Source organism: Carassius auratus, chromosome 15 (assembly GCF_003368295.1).
Source record: "Carassius auratus strain Wakin chromosome 15, ASM336829v1, whole genome shotgun sequence".
Taxonomy (NCBI): Eukaryota; Metazoa; Chordata; class Actinopteri; order Cypriniformes; family Cyprinidae; genus Carassius; species Carassius auratus.
In genome coordinates this window covers 24,139,656-24,156,665 of record NC_039257.1, presented here as the reverse complement: position 1 = coordinate 24,156,665, position 17,010 = coordinate 24,139,656, and the positions used below count along the sequence as shown (strand labels likewise).

General features: G+C 39.3%; 1 protein-coding gene across 2 annotated transcripts in view; it reads right to left on the bottom strand.

Annotated features, from left to right (window-relative positions):
• The window catches only part of LOC113115415 (tyrosine-protein kinase receptor UFO-like), a 1,029,470-nt gene that overhangs the window by 486,607 nt on the left and 525,853 nt on the right, over nucleotides 1-17,010 (bottom strand). The gene's annotated exons all lie outside the window — the stretch shown is intronic.

The following is a 17,010-nucleotide window of genomic DNA, read 5'->3' as shown; positions in this document are numbered from 1 at the left end:
AGGATGCATTATGACTTGCGTTTACTGACCTAATAAACTCTTTTTGAGTCAAGCAAAATGTCACCGGGCCCACTCATCGTTTTAATCACCCATTTGATTTAATTATATAGCATGGAATCGATATTACTGATATAAATATCATAACTCAAAGTGATGATGTTACAGACCATTTCCTTGAATCGTGCATGCTGTGTTTCACTAATATTACAGTTTTTCTCGATTAATTAAACACTATAACCAGGCTTTTTAACTAAAATTTCAAAACCATTACACCATTTATCAAAAAGCACACCCATTTCACTAAACTATAAACACTATTCCCTGTTTTGACACATGAGTCAGATTTGTTGAACTGTCACTGCAAAACTCTACACACAAATCCCTTAATTTCTCATTGCCTAGACCATGTGGTCATTTAGAAAGCACTAGCATTCAATATTGTTCACTCAAGTCAGCATAGTTTCAGCTCAATTAGCACACAATTACCCAGGTGAAAACACTAAGAGTCAAAATTTAACACACATCAATCAGAACTTTCAAGATACATAAAAGTGCCAGAGTCAGTTCATTTGAGCTTTGGAACAATGGATCCACAAAGAAATGAAGGAAGAGGTCGAGGAGGGAGAGGAAGAGGATGTGGTGAAGGAGGAGGGAGAGGAAGAGGACATGGTGAAGGAGGAGGAAGAGGACGTGGTGAAGGAGGAGGGAGAGGAGTAAGAAGAGGAAGAGGAGGACGTGGTGAAGGACAAGGTAGACGAGGTGAAGGAGGAGGAGGAGGAGGAGGAGGAGGAAGGGCAAGGAGACAAGCAGTTTCGGATGAAATTAGAGCCACTTTAGTTGATCATGTCCTTGTCCATGGCATGACTATGAGAGAGGCTGGGCAACAAGTACAGCCTAATTTGAGTCGCTTCACCGTCGCCTCCATCAGAACTTTCAGGGAGGAAAACAGGTAGGTTTACTTACAGTAAGACTGCTCTGTACAGTAACTTGTGCTGTACTCTGTGCTTTGACATCACATCTACTATTGCACTATGTAATATGTACTACTATAATAAAGAAATGCATCAAATTGCCTCGCATACAGATAGTTTCAGTATGTTTCCATTTTTTCCTGTAAAAAGGATGTGTGAGTTACAGTAATGCTTACAGTAGTGCTTCTATTTTTTTAGGACACAGAGACGACCACCCGGTGGAGGCAGGCTAAGGCTTGTGTCGGAGGAGCAAGAGAGGGAGCTTGTAAACATGGTCATTGCCAATAATGTAATCCACCTGCGAGAGATTCAAAGGAGAGTGATTGAGGATAATAATCATTTTCGAGGAATAAATGCCATCAGCCTCTCCACAATTGACCGCATCCTCCGAAAGCACCAGTTCTGGATGAAACAGGTATACAGCGTCCCTTTTGAACAAAACTCTGACAGAGTGAAAGACCAACGAGTGGAATATGTTCAGGTATGAATTTTGATATCGCATGAAGTATTGTGTACCATCAGAGTATAGCAGTTTATGCAGCCATTTGTGCCCTCTTGAACTGTGCTTCAGCATAGTGATTTACTCTACTGTGTTTCATGTGTTTTGCAGAGAATCTTTGAGATTGAAGGCTGGCCTGGTCCCCATGAAATTATCTTTGTAGATGAGGCTGGTTTCAACCTGACCAAAAGAAGAAGGGGGAGGAACACAATTGGCCATCGGGCTATTGTAAATGTACCTGGTCAGCGCGGAGGGAATGTCACTATGTGCGCAGCCATCAGCCAACGAGGGGTACTCCACCGCCATGCCATTTTAGGACCCTATAACACTATGCTCTTTGCTTTCCTTGACGGTCTAAGAGAGCATATGTTCCAGTTGGACCACAGGGAACCAGCACAACCAGAGCACCCTCACTACGTTGTTGTTTGGGATAACGTCAGGTTCCATAGCCCTGCTTTGGTTTGAGACTGGTTTACCAATAACCCAAGATTTTCAAACATCTTTCTGCCTGCATACTCTCCCTTTCTAAACCCAATAGAGGAGTTTTTTTTCGGCATGGCGGTGGAAAGTGTATGATCGAGAACCTTATATGCGTGTTCACCTCGTCCAGGCCTTGGAAGAAGCCTGCCAAGATGTGTCCGTAGATGCGTGCCAGGGGTGGATCAGGCATGCAAGAGGATTTTATCCCCGTTGTCTGGCTAGGGCTAATAAAGCCTGTGATGTGGATGAGATTCTCTGGCCTGACCCAGACCAAAGACGGGAGGCTGAGGCGTAGTAGCTGTTGTACTGTGTAGTACATGAATGAATAAAAATGTGCCAATGTATCCATTGGTTGTGTCTTTTGTTCATCATGTGATAAGTTTAGTGAGGAGGGGAACCACAAGTAACATAACTTACCAATTTTGGAAATGTTGTTTTGAATTTATTGCACCAGTGTGTTAGACTATGTTGTAGTGTGTGTGATTTTGAGGGCTTGTGTGTCCTGTCTGAGGGCACAGTTTGTTTTTTCAGCAAGAGTGAATGGTTTTGAGTGTAGAGCTTCATTTTGACCTGAAAATAGGTTGTTTGGGAAACTGGGTGAGACGTTATGGATTTGTGTATAGTTTTGAGAATACGAGGCATAGTTTCAAGAAACGTGTTTAAGCAATCGAGAAAAACTGTAACTATATGGCTCTGCATTACCATCTGGGAAGAAGAGCTATAGGCAGGCTCTAAAAACTGCCAGGGCCGAGCATATCCACAAACTCATTGCAAATAACCAAAACAATCCAAGGTTTTTATTTAGCACAGTGGCTAAATTAACAACTAACCAGATGCCACATGATTCAAATATTCCATCAACGTTTAGTAGTAATGACTTTATGAATTTCTTTACTGATAAAATAGATAACATCAGAAATACAATAACAAATGTAGATTCTACAGAGTCTAATACGAAGATAAACTGCAGTGCTTTACAACTATAGGACATGAAGAGCTAAATAAACTTATCACTGTATCTAAACCAACAACATGTTTATTAGATCCTATACCCATTAAATTACTGAAAGAGTTGTTACCTATAGCAAAAGCACCGCTTCTCAACATTATTAACTTGTCGTTATCTTTAGGTCACTTCCCAAAACCATTCAAGCAGGCGGTTGTTAAGCCTCTTATTAAGAAACCACAACTAGATCCTACTGAACTGGCAAATTAAAGGCCCATTTCAAATATCCCATTTATGTCTAAAATTTCAGAAAAATTTGTGTCTGCTCAATTGAGCTCCTTCCTGCAAAAAATAAATAATCATCTGTATGAGAAATTTCAGTCAGGTTCCAGGCCCTACCATAGCACAGAAACAGCACTTGTTAAAATTACAAATGATCTGCTTCTTGCATCAGATCAAAGCTGCATCTGACACACCCAGAGCAGTGGGCATCCATTTATTCTGCGGCACCCAGGGAGCAGTTGGGGGTTCAGTGCCTTGCTCAAAGGCACCTAAGTCATAGTATTGACGGTGGAGAGAGAACTGTACATGCACTCACCCCACCTACAATTCCTGGCAGCCCAAGACTCAAACTCACAACCTTTCGATTGCAAGTCCAATTCTCTAACCATTAGGCCATGGCTTCCTTTTGAAACAAAGGTATGTAAACAAAATGCAAGTTTTTGTCATTTTCAATCCATATTAAGCAACCGCAGCAATATTTCAATCATTAAACAGTGCGACAAATGTTGTAAAAACACCTAAAGTGCCTTAATATATTTAAAATAGTAGCATCAAATTCAGTATCACTATATTAATGATACATAGTTTACATATACAAGTAGATGAGGTCCGAATATGAACGCAATGCACTTAATGGTTCAGAGTTTCTGTATCATGGTTTTCTATGGGAAACCATTTAACGTGAAACTTTGCACATTGTTTTTATATTCCAGGATCATATGCTTGCTATCCTATCAATGACAGGAGATAGGAGACTTTTGTATGTTTTGTTCCCTGTAATGGATTGTAGCTAAATATCCAACTCATCTAATGCTCTTTTTGTTTTTAGTCTTCTAAAATATACTATAGCAATGTAAGAAACCTCAATAAATAATCAAGTGCATGAATCAACTATCCTTATTGATAAAAATGAACTGCAAACAAATAACATTTTACCAACCTGTTTGACCAACTACATCAAACAAGTTATTCATTCGCCAAACAGGCATCACTAGTACTTCATTTAAACAGCTAAATGAAAATACACATTACGTGATAGCTGAAAAATTATAATTTCTTTAGTGTAATCTCTGTCTTCAGACAAGGATTTATTTTAAAAACAATGCATTTAACTGTCGCTCCAATATTTATGGATTCCAGTTGTAAAAATGTTTTTTTTTTAAGTTTGTTAACTTTTCTTTGCTCTTACCTCACAATTAATACTTCAAGACATGAATCTTGACCTCTGTTCAAGGGAACAAGATGCTGCATCTGAAATGTTTTGAAATGCTCTGTGTGACTTCTGAAACATGTGTGAAATCAGCCCAATAGAGCAGTGAGATAATGTAGTGAGATAATGTAGTGAAAGTGATATACAGCCAGAATTCATGCTCTGCACACACGCGCGCGCACACACACCTTGCTCAAGGGCACCTCAGCCATGGTATTGCTGGCCCAAGACTCAAACCAACAAACCTTAGGTTTAGGAGTCAAACTCTCTAACCACTAGGCCATGACTTCAGGCACCAGGTGTACACAGCATTAGCTTCTGATAGGTTGAAGCAAGTGCTCACAGAGATACAGGACATGTGGCAGGGCAACACAGTGTCTATTTCCTTTCAGGGAACCATGGTTACCTAGAGACGTTAAGGAACTTGATTACCAACTCCGGCATATTGACAAATGCCTGTTATGTGTGAAGTTGATGCGCACATCTCAAGACAGAAACACTCTAGATCCTAGAATGGTCTCAACAACTAGGCTATAAAACCTGACAAAGGTGAGCAGGGTACACCAACCCACAACCTCTCAAACACTGTGTAGACACACCAGATAAGAACATCTTAGAGGCTGCCATACTTTGGGTTGAGTGGGCCCTGACCCCCAAAACTGACCAGAGGTTAGAGGACTCATAAGCCAGAGAGATAGCCTCAACTATCCATCTGCTTAAACAGATATGGCCACCACATTAACCTTCAAGTTGGAGGGAGTCAACCCTGCAGAGAATCACTCTTACAGGAACTCCAGCACTGAACCAACTGGGCACTCCACCGGGTGCAGCTGGTGATCTCTGCATCATGAAAGCTGAGTGGAACTTCAGGGAGTACATTTTCCTTGTGTAGGGAGCCCTGGGGTGAAGAATGGTCCCAACAACCTCAGTTTAGAGACCAGCTGCTATGAGTTGTGCCCCCTCAGTGGCCACACCCACAGTTTCCTTAACTCCAGGTGAGGATGAACAATCGTGCCACCTTCCTGAGTCAGAAGGTCCCTCCTGATTGTAATCTCCCATGCAAACTCTTTGAGAAGTGACACAAGGTCCAAGAACCAAACTCAGCTGAGCCAGAATAGGCCTATTAGAAGGCTGACTCTTCCAGGAGATTCTCTCTAAAACTCTTTCCAGCCTCGAACACATCTGTACCAATGTATCCAGTCAAGAAATAACTCTCTAGAGATGCAAACAGGTCGACTTGAGTCTGGTCAAAAATTCTCCTAATATCCCCAAATCTGACACGAAGCACCCAACACAGGTCCCTGAGACAGGAACCAAGGTTTCTTCCACATGACTAAGGCACAAAGGTAGCGTGCCGCATGACACTGATAATGTGATATGGGTTGCACCTCAGAGAAAACCCCTCGATCCTGAGCCATTACTGCAGGGGTCTCATGTAGAGCAGGTCAAAAGGTATCATGTTGGATGCTGCTGCCACCAGACCCAACAGTCACTGAAACTGCTTTACATAAAGTGACTGGCATAGCTTCTTGGTGTTCAGCCTCAACCCCAGCTCCTTCATATGGACGAGGATGACATCTCGATGCTGAACCACCATCTGCTCCAGCTAGGATAAGATCAGCCAGTTGTCAATATAATTTTCTATGTGGATAAGTGTGGGGTGACAGTGCTAGACTGAACGGAAGAACCCAGTATTGGTATGCTTTGCCCTCGAAAGCAAACCTCAGGAACCTTCCTCTGTTTGGGAAGGATGGAGACATGGACATATGTGTCTTTCAAATCTATGGTGACGAACCAGTCCTCAGACCTGATTTACATCACAATATTTTTAAAGCCAGCATCTTGAATCTGAGTAGTTGAGTTGGCACAGATCTACAGTATTGTTCAAAATAATAGCAGTACAATGTGACTAACCAGAATAATCAAGGTTTTTCGTATATTTTTTTATTGCTACGTGGCAAACAAGTTACCAGTAGGTTCAGTAGATTCTCAGAAAACAAATGAGACCCAGCATTCATGATATGCACGCTCTTAAGGCTGTGCAATTGGGCAATTAGTTGAATTAGTTGAAAGGGGTGTGTTCAAAAAAATAGCAGTGTGGCATTCAATCACTGAGGTCATCAATTTTGTGAAGAAACAGGTGTGAATCAGGTGGCCCCTATTTAAGGATGAAGCCAACACTTGTTGAACATGCATTTGAAAGCTGAGGAAAATGGGTCGTTCAAGACATTGTTCAGAAGAACAGCGTACTTTGATTAAAAAGTTGATTAGAGAGGGGAAAACCTATAAAGAGGTGCAAAAAATGATAGGCTGTTCAGCTAAAATGATCTCCAATGCCTTAAAATGGAGAGCAAAACCAGAGAGACGTGGAAGAAAACGGAAGACAACCATCAAAATGGATAGAAGAATAACCAGAATGGCAAAGGCTCAGCCAATGATCACCTCCAGGATGATCAAAGACAGTCTGGAGTTACCTGTAAGTACTGTGACAGTTAGAAGACGTCTGTGTGAAGCTAATCTATTTTCAAGAATCCCCCGCAAAGTCCCTCTGTTAAAAAAAAGGCATGTGCAGAAGAGGTTACAATTTGCCAAAGAACACATCAACTGGCCTAAAGAGAAATGGAGGAACATTTTGTGGACTGATGAGAGTAAAATTGTTCTTTTTGGGTCCAAGGGCCACAGGCAGTTTGTGAGACGACCCCCAAACTCTGAATTCAAGCCACAGTACACAGTGAAGACAGTGAAGCATGGAGGTGCAAGCATCATGATATGGGCATGTTTCTCCTACTATGGTGTTGGGCCTATTTATCGCATACCAGGGATCATGGATCAGTTTGCATATGTTAAAATACTTGAAGAGGTCATGTTGCCCTATGCTGAAGAGGACATGCCCTTGAAATGGTTGTTTCAACAAGACAATGACCCAAAACACACTAGTAAACGGGCAAAGTCTTGGTTCCAAACCAACAAAATTAATGTTATGGAGTGGCCAGCCCAATCTCCAGACCTTAATCCAATTGAGAACTTGTGGGGTGATATCAAAAATGCTGTTTCTGAAGCAAAACCAAGAAATGTGAATGAATTGTGGAATGTTGTTAAAGAATCATGGAGTGGAATAACAGCTGAGAGGTGCCACAAGTTGGTTGACTCCATGCCACACAGATGTCAAGCAGTTTTAAAAAACTGTGGTCATACAACTAAATATTAGTTTAGTGATTCACAGGATTGCTAAATCCCAGAAAAAAAAAATGTTTGTACAAAATAGTTTTGAGTTTGTACAGTCAAAGGTAGACACTGCTATTTTTTTGAACACACCCCTTTCAACTAATTGCCCAATTGCACAGCCTTAAGAGCGTGCATATCATGAATGCTGGGTCTTGTTTGTTTTCTGACAATCTACTGAACCTACTGGTAACTTGTTTGCCACGTAGCAATTAAAAATATACTAAAAACCTTGATTATTCTGGTTAGTCACATTGTACTGCTATTATTTTGAACAATACTGTATGATGCAACCCCTCATCCTTCATAAGAACGATGAAGTATCAGCTGTAAAAGACAGACTTCCTCTAAAATGGAGGGACACACTCTATAGCCTCTTTTCTCAAGAGGGTAGACACTTCTTGTTCCATCACCAGAGCCTTCTTGGCAGGGCCGTGCACAGACCTTTTGAGGGGCATGTGCTGAAACTGAAAAAGGGCACCCCCCCCTTTTTATATCAAGATTATTTAGTAAGCCTGCATAAAAGGAAGAAATGGTCACATCTTCATGACAAATTCAATAACACAAAATAATAGTCTCAGATTAGATTTATTCACGATTAATAACAACCATAATAATAATATTAGATAATATAGATAAACAGGGTTTTAAGGGCTTCTTTAAACCTAATACAACAGCAACCTTCTGTGAGCCATGTATCTGGCAAAAATTTGATACTGTGGTGGACCAGGGATGTTGGTCTCTCGAAGGTCTCTTATTCACTACACTTTCCCTAAAATAAGCCAGCAATGAAAAAATAAATAAAAATAGTGTGAAAAGTACAGTTGCAGTGAAAAGCATTTCTGAAGGATCACGTGACACTGAAGAGTATACTGGAGTAATGATGCTGAAAATTCAGCTTTGATCACAAAAATAAATTACATTTTAAAATATTCAAATAGAAAACAGTTATTTAAAATTGTAAAAATATTACACAATATTACTGATTTTGCTGTATTTTGGATCAAATTAATGAAGCCTTGGAATGTATCACGAATTACATTCTGTATGATAAAATATAAAGATTTCAGTGATCTTCTGTAATTTTTTTTTTTTAGTTACTACTACATTACTGTAGTAAAACCATGTTTTACAACATTTTATAAAGAGAGTATACAGAGAGTATACCATAACATGATTAGCCTAAATGTTAATAAATTAAGTGTATCAGCAATCATAAATCAAAGAAGAAATTTCTTAGAAATATGTTATCTAGGTGACGAGGATCACTCGTCGCTGTGTAAGTTCCAGAATGAAACAGCGCGGGGGCGCCCCTGTTATGATTTTCCGATGGTAAAAACAAATTATGTGTTGTTGTATTACTTATCAATATATCGTTTTTGACCAGCGAATGTGTGCAAATGTGATTTTTTTTTCTGTCCGTCATTAAAACGGCGATGGCGCCTGCCGCTGCGGGCATCACATTACATTTTCATCTAGGTTACAAACTAGTTTTTTTTAGCTATATAGTCGGAGCGCTCAGTTTTTCCTGTGGTAAAATGCATTTGGTCAAATTAGCATTTTATAAAAGATGAAATGCTACTATCTGCACAGGCTATTTAAGTGTTGGCTATGTATTGGCTATGACTAGATGGCAAATGCTAGCCCTCTCTCTCAGGCGACGTCCCACATGTCTCAGTGAGTCAGTCAGACATCAAATAAATAAAATATGAGCCTTTATAGACAGTGTTTATTAGTACTTCTTCAAACAACAAGATATGTATTTACCCTTCGCAAAACTTTGTTCAGCTCCGCTGTTGTCTACTGTGCGGCTGCTGTGGAACTTCAGTTGATTCAATGAGAGGGGGCGGAGTTATCAGCTTACTGACCGCTTGAGGATCGAATAAGATTTACACAAGCTCGTTTTAAGAACTTTCATTTGGTAAAACAGAAAGACAGACGTAAAGGGTGACCAATAGCAGTGATTAAAAAAAAAAAAAAAAAACACCACCAAAAAAAGGGCACTTCGGAGTGTAATGGCAAAAAGGGCATGTGCTCTGCACAGGTTGAGCCCTACCTGTGCACGTGCCTGCTTCTTGGGGCTTACCACAGTAAATGTGACCCCACTTAATCTAGGTGGCTGAGAACTGAACTGGATTCTCTAGCCTCTTTCCACTGTCTGCAGGACCCACTAAGACACATTTGACAGGCATTTCCAAGCTGCCGAAAAGTATACTAAGGGAGCCAGGCTCTCAAGACTGGCTGCTGGTGTCAACAGAACAGGTGACTTGGTGCCAGGAAGCAGATGGAAGAAGTCCGGCTGTTCTGGAATCCTCACTGGAGAATGCAAGCTTCCCTGGACCACTATGTTTCTGAGCGGAGACTGAGAGGAGTGCTTGTTTGAGACCACTGTGCCCTGAAGAACCAAAGGTGGCAGGGTTGACAGACTGGCCCCCCGAGGGCCATGAGGAGAGACGGACACCATATGATGATGGGCCTGGCTGCTGCTTTTCCCCAGAGGGATCTGCCATCGGAAGACTGACACTCTGTGTCAGGACTTCTTCACCGATGCCTTCCTAGAGAGAATGACGGATCCTTTTTCTCCCTGGTTGGCTTTGGCTAATAGCATCACCCGACTCCTGATCTCCTTGTGGGGGATCCTGGGGAGCAACACTCTGGAGCAGTCAACTGTTAGTCTAAGCTGAGTTCCTCCAAAACTGACCAATAGGAACTGCATGAACTTAAATTGTCGTTAATGAAACAGCTTTATTCCAGATTGATATGTTAGGTTATTTCAGGTCCGGTTTTAGACTTTAATCCCCACTTTTCTTAGCGCCTTTAAATAATAAAAATAAAAAATAAATAAAAAAGTCTTATTAGGCCTTATTACACCCATAAATAAAAAGTACCATTAGATTTTAGATAACAACTTGGATTTTTTCAGAGAGATAGAGAGAGCTAGATAATATATAAATAAATTATAATATATATATATATAAATAAATAATAATAATTATAATGAATAATATTATCATTATAAGGAGAACATCAGATTTCCTTCAGAAATGGTACAGAGCTCCATGATTGCACGAAATTATTTTAAAAGTTGACATCTTCCATGGTTTTATAAAAACTGAAATCAATCAAAACGTTAGTTGACAAAAAGAGAGATGTTCTCATATCAAACATTAGGAGGCAGTAGCAGGTCTTCTGTTCTGTCCATCTGTTCCACATGAGAGTGCTCTCTGGCCCCAGCTACAGAATGTGCATCTAGCTTCCTCTGTCTATTCTATTCTAAGGCCTTTTCCTTTGGCCCTTAGTTAGTTTTATGGAAACCCTATATACATAATCTATAGCCAGTTTCACATAAATGGCACTGTGTGGCTGTAAGGCAGTTGTAGTTGTTTCTGCTTGTCTCTTCTGTTTTTCTTCCCTTCATTGAGTCTGCTAATTAACAGCATGTGTCATCACTAACTCATACAGACACAGAGCTCTGCACATTTCACATGAAGGGTTTTCTTGTAACTTCAGTGAGGCCTGCAGACTGAGGGTGTTTTGAGGAGGGTAATGATGAAAAGAGCTGGTTGAAATAGGTCTTGAATAGCCGGGCTTGACAGGGTCACAGACGAGAAAACAGAGTGGCATTTCTTAAAATTGTTGGAAAAAGGACTCATAGCTTAGTAAAGGTTTTATGCACACACAAAGACCTGGCTGGCTGAGCTAGTTCCAATGAATGTCTTGGTCATCGAATGTATTGATTTCATTTGCACCTGATCATTAGAATTAGACTGAAATCAGCAAGCATTCAGGCACTTGGCAAACTGATGTAGTTATCAATAATTAGCTGTTACAACCTCAAGATGATGTAGGGGTGTTGGGATATAACATTTAATATGAAAATAATAAAAATGTATTGTTAATGTCGGTTATTTTCAGACATATTGTAGAGGAAGATGCCTGGGGAATTTCTTTCATATCTGAAAAATTCCAGTAATAAAAAAAAAAACCACCCGCTGCTGCTCTGTTGTTTCTCATTCCAGCTTTCAGTGTCATCAGTCTTTTTACCCCAGTCGTGTATCTCTCTTTCACCCCCCCCCCCCCAACACATATCACTTGGGGAAAAAATCATTTGTTTCTTTAACTTCCCACACTTTTTTATAAAAAAAAACAAACTTTATATTATATGAAGATCACAAATGTATAAATAATTTTCATGCATTCACGCAGGTATAATCACTACTGTCTGATTCGCTTCAGTCAGGAGATAACATATAAAACTGAAACACTTGAGTGAAATATTTTAATCTCAGTCACACCATACTCATTACCCCACAAAGGAATTTGAGGAATTTGAGAATGATGCGTTGTCTTAGGGGACTTTTCTTTGCATTTTTGCAGGTCAAAAATGTTGGTCAATCACTGGCTGCTTACAATACAATAATATTACAATAATGCATCCTCTTATTATTATCCACAAATTAGTGCCTCACATTTCAATGCCAGTTTAAAGAGTTTCAATATCTACCACTGGCCACAACTAAATGAAGTTCAGCCTGAGATAATAAAACATAATTTTTTGATGGCTTTTAAGCTGTTTTGTAGTCCTACATTTCATTTTAACACAGTTATAGTATATTGTGTGTTTTCTGCCACGAACAGAAGCAATTTTGTTTACAATTTATATATATATATATATAGTATTTGCTGATTATTTTTAAATTCTTTGGATATATGAAGGTGGTCATCTGTAAGGTGTGTATATATATATATACAGTCTTGTTCAAAATAATAGCAGTACAATGTGACTAACCAGAATAATCAAGGTTTTTAGTATATTTTTTATTGCTACGTGGCAAACAAGTTACCAGTAGGTTCAGTAGATTGTCAGAAAACAAACAAGACCCAGCATTCATGATATGCACGCTCTTAAGGCTGTGCAATTGGGCAATTAGTTGAAAGGGGTGTGTTCAAAAAAATAGCAGTGTCTACCTTTGACTGTACAAACTCAAAACTATTTTGTACAAACATTTTTTTTTTTTCTGGGATTTAGCAATCCTGTGAATCACTAAACTAATATTTAGTTGTATGACCACAGTTTTTTAAAACTGCTTGACATCTGTGTGGCATGGAGTCAACCAACTTGTGGCACCTCTCAGCTGTTATTCCACTCCATGATTCTTTAACAACATTCCACAATTCATTCACATTTCTTGGTTTTGCTTCAGAAACAGCATTTTTGATATCACCCCACAAGTTCTCAATTGGATTAAGGTCTGGAGATTGGGCTGGCCACTCCATAACATTAATTTTGTTGGTTTGGAACCAAGACTTTGCCCGTTTACTAGTGTGTTTTGGGTCATTGTCTTGTTGAAACAACCATTTCAAGGGCATGTCCTCTTCAGCATAGGGCAACATGACCTCTTCAAGTATTTTAACATATGCACACTGATCCATGATCCCTGGTATGCGATAAATAGGCCCAACACCATAGTAGGAGAAACAAGCCCATATCATGATGCTTGCACCTCCATGCTTCACTGTCTTCACTGTGTACTGTGGCTTGAATTCAGAGTTTGGGGGTCGTCTCACAAACTGCCTGTGGCCCTTGGACCCAAAAAGAACAATTTTACTCTCATCAGTCCACAAAATGTTCCTCCATTTCTCTTTAGGCCAGTTGATGTGTTCTTTGGCAAATTGTAACCTCTTCTGCACATGCCTTTTTTTTAACAGAGGGACTTTGCGGGGGATTCTTGAAAATAGATTAGCTTCACACAGACGTCTTCTAACTGTCACAGTACTTACAGGTAACTCCAGACTGTCTTTGATCATCCTGGAGGTGATCATTGGCTGAGCCTTTGCCATTCTGGTTATTCTTCTATCCATTTTGATGGTTGTCTTCCATTTTCTTCCACGTCTCTCTGGTTTTGCTCTCCATTTTAAGGCATTGGAGATCATTTTAGCTGAACAGCCTATCATTTTTTGCACCTCTTTATAGGTTTTCCCCTCTCTAATCAACTTTTTAATCAAAGTACGCTGTTCTTCTGAACAATGTCTTGAACGACCCATTTTCCTCAGCTTTCAAATGCATGTTCAACAAGTGTTGGCTTCATCCTTAAATAGGGGCCACCTGATTCACACCCGTTTCTTCACAAAATTGATGACCTCAGTGATTGAATGCCACACTGCTATTTTTTTGAACACACCCCTTTCAACTAATTCAACTAATTGCCCAATTGCACAGCCTTAAGAGCGTGCATATCATGAATGCTGGGTCTCATTTGTTTTCTGAGAATCTACTGAACCTACTGGTAACTTGTTTGCCACGTAGCAATAAAAAATATACTAAAAACCTTGATTATTCTGGTTCGTCACATTTTACTGCTATTATTTTGAACAAGACTGTATATATATATAGATCGAAAGTTTGGGCACCCCAGGTAAAAGTTTTTATTAATGTGCATAAAGACGCCAAGAAAAGATGGAAAAATCTCCAAAAGGCATCAAATGACAGATTAGACATCCTTATACTAGGTCAAAAAAAGTTAGATTTTATTTCCATCATTTACACTTTCAAAATAACAGAAAACAAAAAAATGGTGTCTGCAAAAGTTTGGGCACCCTGCAGAGTTAATACCTTGTACTGCCCCCTTTGGCAAGCTAGGACCTGACAGTGTCATGGATTGTTCTCAATCATCGTCTGGATAGACCACGTGATGTCAATTTCAAAGGTTTTAAATGCCCAGACTCATCTGACCTTGACTCCACAAACTGCATTACCAGCTTCACTTACAGTATTACTAATACTAATTACTAATTGCTACCAGAGTGACTTTATTTTTGTCACATGTTCTTATTGAGAATTAGCAGAGGTTTAGATGTTAAATAAAAAATAAATAAAATAATGTATGCATTTAGCAGACGCTTTTATCCAAAGCGACTTACAGTGCATTCAGCCTATCAAATTTTACCTATAATGATATTTAGATGTTGAAGTCATATTGAAAATGTTTAATTTGAAGTCACCATCATGGAGACCAGTGTTTGATTTAGTTGGGCTCTTGACCCTTAACTTTTGTTGAGCTGCTTCTTTTGCAGCAACTGCAGGTGAAAATATGTCTTTTTTAATAACAGACAAATAACTGCATTAAAGAGATTTAAATAGCTCAACCAATGTGAAAATAAATAACTTTATCAATGCAGAAATGTTTTTTTTCTTCTGAAAACACTTGCAACAAAAACACTTGTTGCAAAAAAAAAGCTATCTAGTAAGTCAAGGGGCAAGAGCACAACTGAAACAAACACTGATGTCCATGATGGTGACTTAAATTTAGACATTTTCAACAATAGGTCAACATCTAAACCTCTGTTAAATATCAATAAGAATGTATTGTAGACTTTATTATTCATTGTTTATCTTTACTGTTGAATTTTAAATCAAAATTAAGTTGAAAGAACGTTTGAGGAACATCATAGCTTTTAAAAACTTTCCTTTAACATCAAGAAAACTGGAAATTGTTTATGTTTCTAGAACCAACATTGAATATTTGAAGAACATTCTTATAACAAAATTATCTTAGCTGGGTTAGTACTGTGTATTGTTTCCTGGATGTAGAGACCTGCACTCCTGTAGGACCCAATACAACAGGGTGCGACGTGAGACAACTCTTGATGGACGAGTGCAGGTGCGGGTAGGAAGTGACTCGTGTGTGTGCGGGATGTGGGGGAATAAAATGATTTGCAGGACTCCCGCAAAATAGACATTTTCTAAACATAAAATGTTTAAAACATATAAATTGTTATTTATATGCCAACTAATAACATTAAAATGATTAATGCACAAGCTAGGCAGAGTTTCTATTTATAACGTGTGTTTAAAGGGTTGCTCAATGTAGCCAATCGAAGAAGTTGATTTCTGGAATGCAATGGCCAACCAGAGGTGATTACTGTATGTAAGAATTCATTCACTGCAGTGCTGAAATTGCATGTTGACGAATCTTTGTGACATTGTGATTCATTGTGCATATGTTCATTGTGTTCATAGAGCACAATGAATCACCTGAGATCGCGATGAACTGAGATGTCATCTTTTAGTGATAATTGCATTCTGCCATCCCAAACCATGCATGTAGCAGCCCATGCTTGCTTTTCTGTTAAAAATAACAGTGGTTTGTGAATGTAGATGCTTAGCCTAAATAGCAAATACTTTATTGGTAGCATTTATTCTGGGATGTTGTGGATTTTAGGATATGTTACAGACCCTTTTAATAAAATTTTCTTTGATGTGCTGAAAAAAAAAATCCACTTTTGCGGGCGGGAGCGGGAAAAAACAAGGCCCGGAGCGGGACTAGATAAGATATTTTTTTGGTCCTGACCAGTTCAACTGCCTGCTGTTCTGCAGAAAAATCCTCTAGCTCCTGCTCATTCTTTGGTTTTCCAGCATCTTCTGTATATTTTAATTATTTATTTTGTCTGTATGCCATATTACTTTTAGCACGCTTTCAGATTGTAAGCTGCTTTCTGACATACAATGCTTGATATTTAATTTCTTTTGGAATTTAATTTTAATGTCATTTTTTCCCCCTGAAACATAAGAAACTAAGTTTTAACTAAATTGATTCATTGATCTGTGTATAAGAAAGGCAATTGATTCATGGAAATTGTGTTTGTTTGCCATCATGATCCTGATAAATGATTGCTCCATACCATTTCTCCATCTTTCAGTGAGGCACTTTAATTTGTTTAGGAAGAGCAAAAGAACTGCAGCTTCAAAACATGGTGACATGCCATTTCTCAGTTCTCAGAAGCAAATGACTTGTACCTACTGAAGACTTGATCTTACTTTGGCTATGTTCACACTGCAGGGCTTAATGCTCAATTCCGATTTTTTGAAAAAATTTGATTTTTTTTTCACATTTCCAATTAAATGAGACCTTTTTTGATCTCCTGTGTAAACGTGAAATGACCCAGAAGTGACCCGCATGCGCAGAAGAGTAGTCAACGGAGAACGACGTCACTCGTTGTTTGCGGAAGTAGTTAACGTTAAACACGGATGTTTGTATTTGGCTCGGAGGCTTTTTATTTTTCGCTGGCATTGGAGCCAGGATCGTCTGTAACCATGCTCGGCCATTTCGCTGGAAATGTTTTCGTAAACCGCCCGGTTCCGATGAGAGCCCTCGAGTTTGGCCTGAATAGAGCGGTCAGCCCAAATATGAATTAAATCTGTGACCTCGCTTCCCTTCCATTGACTGGTCTCAGCAGCATCGTCCGCCATGGTTGTTGTTTATCTTCTCGTTCCCGCCTACTTCAATGCAGAATTATGAAGTTTGTAGCGTATCAATGACGTGCGGGTCGGATACATGTGGCCTGGCCATTCAGACGGAGGTCGCATTTCAAAAGATCGGATACGTATCGGATTCAGGAC